The 8457-nt window shown below is 34.7% G+C and overlaps 1 long non-coding RNA gene across 1 annotated transcript in view; it reads right to left on the reverse strand.

Annotated features, from left to right (window-relative positions):
- Positions 1–7964, reverse strand: part of LOC138842660 (uncharacterized) — a 373402-nt gene extending 365438 nt beyond the window's left edge. The window contains exon 1 of the long non-coding RNA XR_011377390.1: positions 7775–7964. This is a non-coding gene — a long non-coding RNA (uncharacterized lncRNA). The remainder of the gene's footprint in view (positions 1–7774) is intronic.
- Between the last annotated feature and the right edge of the window lie 493 nt (positions 7965–8457).

Genomic DNA, 8457 nt, shown 5'->3' on the forward strand with positions numbered 1-8457 from the left:
AAATTTTTCTGTAGCTGAAGGTACAACAAGGAATTTAATACCTTCAATAATAATTTTAAAGAAATTGTTAGGCAGTTTACTAATTCCCGAAAAAAAATAAACCCACAGTTTTAGAGAACACTGGTGTTACATATCAGAAATGTTTCCTTCAATGTGCTCTTTAGAAATTAACATCAAATACCCAAAATACAAAAAAGTAAATGTCCTAAAATCTTTAGTATCATTTTAAAGAGTTAGTAGTAAACGTTTCCCATAAAGAACTTTTTAAAAGTTACAAAATATTTCTATCTAGTATTAAAAATAATGAAAATATGGGTTAAAAAGTAATCCACTCAAGAACTTTTTCTTGAGAACCCTCATTGAATGAATCAAGAAACTTGTCCTCCAGGAGCTCCTCCTGTAGTGGGCAAGATCAATTTTATCAATTACTATGCAGTTCGAAAGGCTGGAAAAATCCAATCGCTATGCAGAGAAGGTAGTACCTAATCCTAAAATATCACACACAAAAAAAGTCAAATCAAAAATTCAAATCAAATTTCTCATTTTAGGTAGTGTACTTGTGATTATGATACACAGGCATTAAGGATCCAGTGCATTTACTTTCAAAATCAACATACTATAAAGCACATCCCACCTACCTCAGTAAAACTTTACTGTTTGCCATTTCTGTTCAGTCAAATTTAGTATTATTCTTGCTTCCGATTTCAAGCTCCTTTAATGTGTTTTGTATTTCAAATGGCCGACCTAGGAAAATGAAGCCTTCAAGCCCTGAGTTGTTTTTACATCCTTACAGTTTCCAGCCATGCTATGCTCTCCCTGGGGGGTGGGAGAACTCAGCAGGAGGTTCAGTCTACTTCCAACTAATATCTGACAACTGCCAAATTTCTATGTCTCATCTTAAACTTTTCATCCTCCCTTCAGCCTCATTTTTCTAGTTGCCTATATCTCTGCTTGGCATTTAATATACTATCTTCAAAATCACCAAGGGAACTTGTTAAAAACAAAGACAGTGACCCATCTCAGACTCTTGAATCTGAATCTCCTAGATTCATGTCGGGAAACTGTATTATTAACAAGCCTTTGTCAGTCCCTCAACTCCCAGGGGATTCCCAAGTTCTATCAGTGTGAGAGAGTACTTTATGACATATCAGCCTCAATGCTAACATTGAGCCGTAGGATATATTCTTTAAGATCTCAGTTTCCGTACAATTTTCAAACTAATCATCACAAAAACCCTAGGCAGTGTGAATTACTGTTTCTATTTTACGGAAGAGGAAACTGAGGTGCAAAGAAATTAAGTATCTTGTGGAGCTATGAGCACAGCCAGCATGCTGTGTAGGCTGTATGGTGGATGAAAAAGATAAACGGCCCAGAAATGAGACATATTTGAATCCTGGCAATTCCACTAAAGCAGCCTGATCTTGTCATTTGACTTTGTTGAGCCCCAGTTAGTCACAGTAAAGTGGTGATTATAATGTTGATCTTTATAACTCATAGCATATCATGGTCACTTAAACATTAATCCATTTCTATCTCAATTCTATTTTTTCCTTTTTATCTCCTTAAGCATGAGCCCATTCTCAAATGCATCTTTCAGCTTGTTTTCTTCTGAGTAGAAATGCATTACTATTTTTTAACAACCTTATCATTAGTTGTTAATTAGTCATCTAAATATGATTATTTAGGAGGTACATCTGTTATGTAAAGCACCACATCAATCCTGTTTAAGTGGTCTGAAATTGGAAACAGACCACTTGGGAGAATTTCCAAAATTAGGGGTCTATTAAACAACAGCAAAATTTTAAAATAAAATTATGAGATCAGCCACACAATATAATAACATACAGGCACTAAATATTATAATTTTTAAAGAACTGCTGACAAAATAATAGGCACAATATACGATGTGAGTTATATTACATTATTTCTTATTAAAATGTGTATACAAATGTATGTGTGTATATAAACATATGTATTTGCAATTTTGTCAAAAGATAGAAAGGAAATATATCAAAGTAGTAATAGTAGTTACCTTTGGGTTGAATAATTACATATTACTTTTATTTTCTTCTTTGTAGTTTTTTTTTGTATTTTACACATTTTCTACAAAAATATGTGTACATTTTATAGAGAGAAAAAAGTAAACATCATTAAAATAAAATTTATAGATAAAGTATTTATAAATAAAACAAATAAAGGATGCTGCAAAGTATTAAAGTGGGCCATGCTATCATTTGCTTCTTTTTATGCTGACATCCATACAAGAATACATTTCTCACAAGGATTTCCTTAGTTTCTGTTATACCCAAAACTGTAAAATACTTAGTAAAAGATAAAGATCCTCTCAGATTATACACATTAGTTTTTCTCTGACCATATCTGGCTTCCATGGGAATTCTACACATAAAACATCTGCAACAGAAGTCTCTGAAATCAAGGAACAAATGGTTCTTGACTGTGTGGGATAATTTTTCATTTACATGGGAATCAGCTTTCTTAAAATAAAATGGCAGTATCCCATCCCAGCATTTAGTACAAGTCCATTCTCTCCTGGGCACTGTTCTTGGTCTTTTATTTTCATTATTCTCTCTGTGACCTGGGGCAAGTAATTTAACCTTTCTGTGCCTCTATTTCTTATGTAAAATAGAATGATAATAGTACAAACTTGATAAGCCTTTTTTATTTGAGGATTAAATCAGTTAATATTTAGGAAGCCCAGGAGAAAATTATCATATCATCATCATAATCATCATAACAGATATTATTTTTAACCTTAAGAACCACCTTTAAGAGGCAGGTATACAACTGCCCCAGATAGTAGATGAGGACAGAGACTAAGAGTTTAGTTACTTCTCATGTTATATGTGACAACAAGAGTCAAATGCAACTTTTACTGACATCAAAGCACATATGTAGTCATTAAACCATCATGTAACAGACAATATTCATAAATATTCACCGACATATTGTAAGCCAGACACAGACACTGAGCAATATTGGACAAGGCTCAGCTCTTGCTTTTAGTCTAGTGAGAAGGGCAAGCAGGTCTTTAATCGTTACGCGTGATGGCAAGGATGAGGATATGAGGCCATAATAGCAGAGCGAAAGGTGCTAAGTGTATTCTAAGTGTATTCTAGAGAGGTCAGACAAAGCTACTTGGAGGAAGCTACACTTCAACGGAGATCTGAAGAATGAGGCGGAGTTAGCCAGCAAGCTGCTGAGGAGCAACAATCAGTTGGCATTTGCTCCCTGGTGTTCTGTGCTGGAACTCCGGAGCTGCCAACACTAACTTCATGCCAGGTGACAAATGATCTGAGTGCCCACAGCTGCAGCTGCTGCTTTATACTCTCTCCCTCCTACTTCCATCATTAATGAGCCTGAGATCAGAAAAGAATACATCTTAGTAACTAAGAGCTCTTCTGTTAGCCTTTGGTCCAGAGATAGAAGAAAAGTTCACTTCTGTTAACAATACAGCCACAGATCCTTTGTTATTTTCCTCTAGCACTTCCTAAAATAGAAGTTTGCTGCTACTAACTCTCATTTTTATCCACCTTGGTGGCAGGTTGTTGTATGCTCATAAATATACTCATTATAAAAACTACATGCTTTTTTCCCCCCCAGGAACAGCTCTAAAGCATGTCAATGCCTCTAAGGTTCTTTAAGGTTAATTTCTGCTGTTAGGAACTCTTCTGATTTGCCCTATCTTTTAGCAGTTCTGACTTTGGAATATTCTGCCTGCAGTTACACAACACCCCAGAGACACAGGTATGCCAGAAGGTATCTGTTTCAGACGTAAATAGCTTTATTGAGTGAAGGTAAGTTTTGTGCCTTTATAGATATCTCCGCATTTCAAATATTATTTTTTAAAAAGAGTCTCATTTCAAACAGTTGATTTGAGGAGAAGGAACTTTCTTTTTCTGCTGTGGTGTGTCAGATATAACATTCCCAGTATACAGCGCTTTTAGAAAGATTTCCATTTTGCCCCTTATAAGTCACTTCTATAGGACTACAACCACTTATTTGAATTTGTATTAAAAAAAAAGAATTTCATCTTTATTTAATTGTCAGTAAACAAACTTCAGTGCCATTGGTGGCTGGCAGTGTGAAATAGGAAGATTCCAAGGAAACACAGAATTTGTTTCCTTTCTTTAAGGAGTTTACAGAACGGTTGGAAAAGCTAAAAATCATGTTAAACTGATTCAGGGACACTGAATACAGAAAACAGTGATATCGGGACACCAGAGGAAGAAAACTTTTCTTTATACTAAGAAAGAGGAGCATGATATGGGATCCAGTAGTGGAAAATTTCCATTATTTGTATATATTTTGTATTTGTGTTTTTTGAATGCCTAGTCTTCCAAATAAAGAAAAGCCTCTGGTATATTTTTCAAATAAAAATTGTACTTTTGTATCTTTCAAAATGATCACTTATGCTCTCCTGAAACAAGTTTTTAAAAACGTAAGTTAGAGAACCTTCAAACTATCAATAGTTCCAACATATAAAGAAAAGTCTATTTCAATTATTATAAGAAACACAACAGCTTTAATTCAACCACTAGGGGGAAAATCCTGCAGTACACACTGCAGTATATTTCTCTGAAACTGAATATCCAGCTTTATTTGAACAAGATAAGCTTCCCCTAATCCATTAGTCTCCAGGCCACGCCACGCCCCAGAGCTTAAAATAAGGTGAAAGTCTTGCATCACTATATTTTACTACCTCTTCTCACATGGGTTAAAAATAAAACAGTAACAGCAGATCCAGCAGAATGGAGAGCAGGACTGTTGTGTAAATTCATCTTACTGACACTGATGAGAGAAAAAGCCTGACTCTGTGCAGATTAGCTCACAGTGAAACAAATCCTGCATGCTCAGTTTAACTGACACTTACAAATTCCATCAACGCATAGTTTTAAATTGAAGAATTCCACTCGTAGACTTTTAGAGAAATTATATGAAAGCAAATTAAGATATAAAAGTCATCATCACAGAAGAAAGGTCTGTCTTGGACAAAAGGGGAAACTCCAGGTCTTTGTACAATTTTTAATGCTGTTGGTTCAATGACATTGTTTATTTGGCCTTTTTATTTGTAAGACACTATACATCCTATACATCCATTTATAATTTGAAAAACATTTATAAGTTTCTTTAAAATGTTTATTTTCATCTAGTGTCATCTTTTCAAATGACAAAAATTTTTCTTCACATGTACCTATCATAAAAGGTATAGATATCATTACACAGGGACAGAGAAAAGGACAACCTGTATATGGAGGCTGGGATCCCAAGCAGGCTACCTCAGTGCCCCCCAAAACTGTAGAAGCAAATACCTAAGGATCTCTCAAGAAATTACTTTGTATTCTCAGAATTATAAAAGAGCTCTAGAGAGTATGACCTAAACTAAGTTGCAGACAACCAAATATTTGATGTTCGTGTAAGAAGATAAATCTTTATTATAGAGTGCAAAAGCATTCCTCAAACTCTTCACCTGTTTCCCTAAATTTATTGGTTTAACATGTGTTATATATCCACTATATGTCTACTGAAGAGATATAAAGATGAACTGGTGAATTCTGCCTGAATAATTATACAGTTTATAATTATTTTCATACTTTTAAAAACGTGAAGGCAAAACTATTCATGTAAGAGGTTAAAATGGAGTAAGATTTTTTAAAAAAATAGAATAAGATTAAACATCGATAGTGGTTATTCTAGGGAACTTGCTTTGCAGTACCTGAGCCATAAAAGCAATCAGCTAGGACAATAGTTCCAAAGACTTGGTAAATTTTGAGGATGTTAATCATTGCTGACTATTAAGAAATCTACATGTAAATAATATAGAATCCTGGCCTTATCTTCATTTTACCATTCATTCATTCATATGGTAGATAAATACTTTTCAAGAAATTTCTAGGTTCTGTGAATATAATATTGAAATACTTCTGTGTCTTGGAACTTATATTCCAATATGGTAAATACACAATAAATTAATTATAAAATTACTGTAAAATTTCATACTGGCTCTCACTATTAGGCACAGCACTCAGGGTTTCTAAAATAGTACTGAATGCCTATATTGTTAGTGGCACTGGGCACAAACTAATGATAAAATCCAAAATTTTCAGCCTAATGTTCAAGGCCATCTCCAATACTGCCTCACCCACCTGTATGATATGATCTCTTACTGCTCACATCTGAGACCAATTTTAGAAGGCAGTACCCAACAAAAACTAAATGTCTGACTGGACATTATCATCCTCACCCATCAAAATTGTTCTTTCCATCCATCCCTTGAGAGGAGTGCCTTCCAATATGGTCTCTATTAAAACCCCTAAATCAGATTTCTCCCTCGATTTAAATGCTATATATCTTGTGCATGCCGTTCTCTAATAGCATTTATTTTGATCTGTATTTTACTATATACTCATTTTTGTAAATATGCCCATCCTAGTCATTTGACTGGTCAATTTTTGAGGTCAGGGACTGCCTCTAACTTTTCTTGGCATCTCAGGCTTTATTTAGCATATTATCTTACATAGTTAGCTCTCAATTCATATTTCTTATGTTGAATTGTGTTACATTTGCTTTTATGCAATGGCAGGATGTAAAATTCAGTATCTGCTTCATGTTACACATCTGTTACAAGGGAATACATAGAAGTTTATAAGTGGTCTAACATTAGCTTTAGACTATTAATACTAAGAATAAAACCTCAGCATCTGTTATTTCCAATTTAGTTCTGTACTTTTGAATCTTTCATTTTCTGGCTAGTTTCTAATATGAACTCCTAGTCAGAACTCTCAAGTTTTCAGAGCTCTTGTGGATTTTGGCTATAGTTATCTCAAGTTCAGGGAACCTGTATTTACATATCTATGCATCCTATTTCCATGTAATCACTTCAGCCAATATTTTATGTTCAAAATATATTAAAAAAACCTTTCCTCAGAATGTAAAAGCACAGAAAACTAAGCGCACAACTGAATGAAACTTGGAAAATTTAAAATATAACAGTGAAACAAGTACATTTTTTAAATTCAGTTTTTTTCAATAGATAATTTTCATACTAAGTTAATAGAAATAGGTGTGTGTGAAGGTGCAAAAATGCATCTAATATCCAACACATGCATTTTTATAACTGTGTAATACTTCTGCATCTGGCTCACATATACATACATGTTATTGTCTACACATACACAATACACATTTACATGGCATATTAGACCACACAAAATGTACATACACAAGACACATATTTTCCATCCTTAGTGTTTTCATAGCTACACAACATTCTTTCTGGCACACAGATGTGAAAATCATTCATATTTTACAGGTATGTTTATGTCTACACCTACAGGTAAAAGTGATTTAATATTTAGTCCATGGTAGTTAAATATACATATTTTTTGGCTTCTAAAAGTCATACCTGGTAAAATTACAGGGTGATATGGTTTAGGTTTACTTTCTTTCTTTTCTTTTTTCTTTTTTTCCTCTGACAAAGAAATATAAAAGAAAAGTATTTTGGTGCCATTGTCATGTGTTTCTTGAGACCATTACTTGGGTCCTATTTTATCAATAAACAATCTTCTGTAAAGCTTGTATTATATCATGTTGGAAAAATTAAAGATTTTATTCCAAACCCCCATGACCCAGGTGAAAATGAGATGAGTGTACACACATAGGCACAATTCAGGACACAGAACGTTTGGTACACAAAGAATAATCAGATGGGTTCCTACCCAGCACAATTCCATTCAGTAGTTTCTCTTGCACGTACCAGCTCAGATGCCCATGATCCATGCTGCTTTTAGATACTACAAAGCAATTTTCACTCCAACTGCCGCCCGCTCAAGTTCTTCCTTTTGCGCTCAGAAACGGAAATACTTGGACAGTGAGTGATGCCCTGTTGCAGCTGCCTCCCCGAATCCTTCAGCAACACACCTCTGAGCCGCACCAGGTTAAGCCCTGCCGCTAGCTCCAAGCTCATTCTCCCCGGCAGCTGGTCGGCCACTGGGCGGGGAGAACGGGCACTAGGGCGCCATCTGGAGGCTCCTTCAGGCAGCTGCAGCAAACGTGAAAAAGCTAGGTGGAAAAAGAATGTCAGCAAATTTTGTTATAACAATACTGTTTTTATATAAAGTTTCCTGTGCACATTTTTTAAAAGACGGAAAAATGCAAGAAAGCCTCATTCTGTTCCCTATGAATATTCTATGTCTTTTATGCGTCAAAGTAAAGTGAAAACTTTGATCTCATTTATGTACAAGTAACAAGAGATGGAAAATTAATTTTCTGCTTCTTCTTGACTCATCTCAAAGGAAAATAATTAACACTGGCTACTATCAGAAGTTTCCAGGATTTTGGTATTTAACTTAAAGGCAGCTTTCCAAAAGAGAAATCTATGTCTCTGAACTAGCATAAAGCAAGCATGTTAAATATGCTCTGCTACTTTAAAACATTACA

This window comes from Globicephala melas, chromosome 4 (genome assembly GCF_963455315.2).
Source record: "Globicephala melas chromosome 4, mGloMel1.2, whole genome shotgun sequence".
Classification (NCBI taxonomy): domain Eukaryota; kingdom Metazoa; phylum Chordata; class Mammalia; order Artiodactyla; family Delphinidae; genus Globicephala; species Globicephala melas.